Below are 2267 nucleotides of genomic sequence, written 5' to 3'. Positions count from 1 at the left end.
GCCTGGAGAAAATGGGATTCCTGGAACCAACCAAGTATCAGGGCCTCAGTCCAAGCTCCCAGCTCTAAAAGAGAATTTAAGGCTGTCCGGAGCTGGTGGTCAATGTCCAACTGGCTGCCTAAGGCAGAACCTGAGGATATACCAGGCCCTGCCAGGGAGCAAGGTGACAGGACTGTGAGGACAACCACAGCCTCCCAAAGCCCTGCCTCTCACCTTCAGTTCATTCAGTTCTCCCAAGGACCCATGAGAGGCAGGTTGTTGTACCCATTTTACAGATAGAGACACTGAAGCTCAAAAGGGTGACTTACCTAAAGCTAAGTAACAAGGAAATAGATGAAAGAGGTTATTTGAGACCTTCTGATTATAATTCCAGCGTCCCAAGAACTAAAATGTTACTCAGTCTGTTGGAAAGTGAAGGAGGGGCAGTCAAATATCCTTCAAACCGAGAAGGCACTTTGAGACTAAAAAACAGAAGCAAGCGACCACATACCATTCACACAGGGTTTTATTCAGGTTTACTTACTGACAGTGGGGGGTCAAAGGGATGGCAGTCCAGGCTCTATGCAGCCGTTCTCCACAAAGTCCAGCCCTTAATCTACAGCTTTTATAGGACAAGGGCATTGCAGTGAGGTCTAAGAGTAGTCCTGTAAAGGAGTGCCAATCCGTGTGCCAGAGGGAAGATCAGAATAAGGCTTCCTGGGTTCCAGTCAGGGTTCAGAACATGTGACCGGAAGAGGTTGTTGCTCAGACATGAACAAGATGGAGGGCCAGAGATGCAGTCGGTGTTGTTAGCACTCCTGTACATCCCTAGTCACAGAAGACATGGTCAGCATAGAGGATAATGACAATGACAACAGCGACATTTTTTGAGAACAATGTGTCCAAGAGCCTGGAAAGTTAAGGACTCTCCTAAGGTTAAATATTCTCTCCCATTCTCATAACAATCCCATAGAGTAGATATGACTGTACCACTCTACAGATAGGGAAACTGAGGACAGATGAAGTATAAGATTTGTAATTACAGATTTGTAATAAGAAATATGTATTTGGTCTTTGTTTCTGGCACAAAGCTCCTAAAACCCTTGAAATCTCCTGTGATGAGAACAATAAAGATGTTTTTTGTTATGTTCATGAGGTGACTTTTGGACCTACATCTAAGGATTGGGGGCAGGTTGCCAGGAGGACCAACCGTGTGATTAGTGAGTAGGAACTCTCACTCTGACCTCTGGGGAGGGAAGAGAGGCTTAAGTTCAGTCACCAATGGCCACCGGTTTAATCAGTCATGCCTATGTAATATAAACTCCAAAACACCCCAAAATGACAAGGTCCAGAGAGCTTCCAGGTTAGTGAACGTGTGGAAATTTGCAGGAGCATGGTGCCCTCGTAGAGGGCATGGAAGCTCTGTGCCCTTGCCCTATACGTTGCCCTACGCATCTCTTCCATTTGGCTATTGATTTGTATCCTTTAATATCTTTTGTAATAAATCAGCAGTGAGTGAACAGATTTCCTGAGTTCCGTGAGTCACTCTAGCAAATTAATCCCACCCAAAGAGGGGACTGTGAAAAGTCATGACTCATAGCCAGAAGCAAAGGTAATGACCTGGATTTGTGACTGGCATCTGAAGTGGAGGGAGTAGTTTGTGGGACTGAGCCCTTAACCTGTGGACTCTGATGCTATCTCCAAGAAGATAATATCAGAATTGAGTGGAATTGTAGAACACCCAGCAGGTGTTGGAGAATTGCTTGTTGGTATGAGAAACACACACACACACACACACACACGAATGGATGCTCAGAGTCTTTTTTTTTTTTTTTTTTTTAAAGATTTATTTGACAGAGAGAGAGAGAGATCACAAGTAGGCAGAGAGGCAGGCGGAGAGGTGGGGTGGGGTGGGGTGGAAGCAGGCTCCCTGCTGAACGGAGAGCCCGATGTGGGGCTTGATCCCAGGACCCTGAGATCATGACCTGAGCCAAAGGCAGAGGCTTAACACACTGAGCCACCCAGGTGCCCCTGCTCAGAGTCTTTTATGAAGGGATTTGTCTAAGATCATGTAGAAAGTAACTGCTGATTTCAGCTTGGGTATATCTGATTATAATCTTCTCCACAAGAAACCCAGGTCTGTAAAGAACTGGCAAAAATTTGCTTTCTCTCCACCTTGTTCACACTGATAGATTCCTTGGTTTAGCAAGTCCCCCCATCTGTATCAGTGGTTTGGCTGCCTGGGACCCAAAATAATAACAGCTTAATGATCGGACGTTAGTTACTTT

Source organism: Mustela putorius, unplaced genomic scaffold (assembly GCF_011764305.1).
Source record: "Mustela putorius furo isolate JIRA1106 unplaced genomic scaffold, ASM1176430v1.1 tig00003987_pilon_pilon_pilon, whole genome shotgun sequence".
NCBI classification, from domain to species: domain Eukaryota; kingdom Metazoa; phylum Chordata; class Mammalia; order Carnivora; family Mustelidae; genus Mustela; species Mustela putorius.
This window is presented reverse-complemented; position numbering follows the sequence as displayed.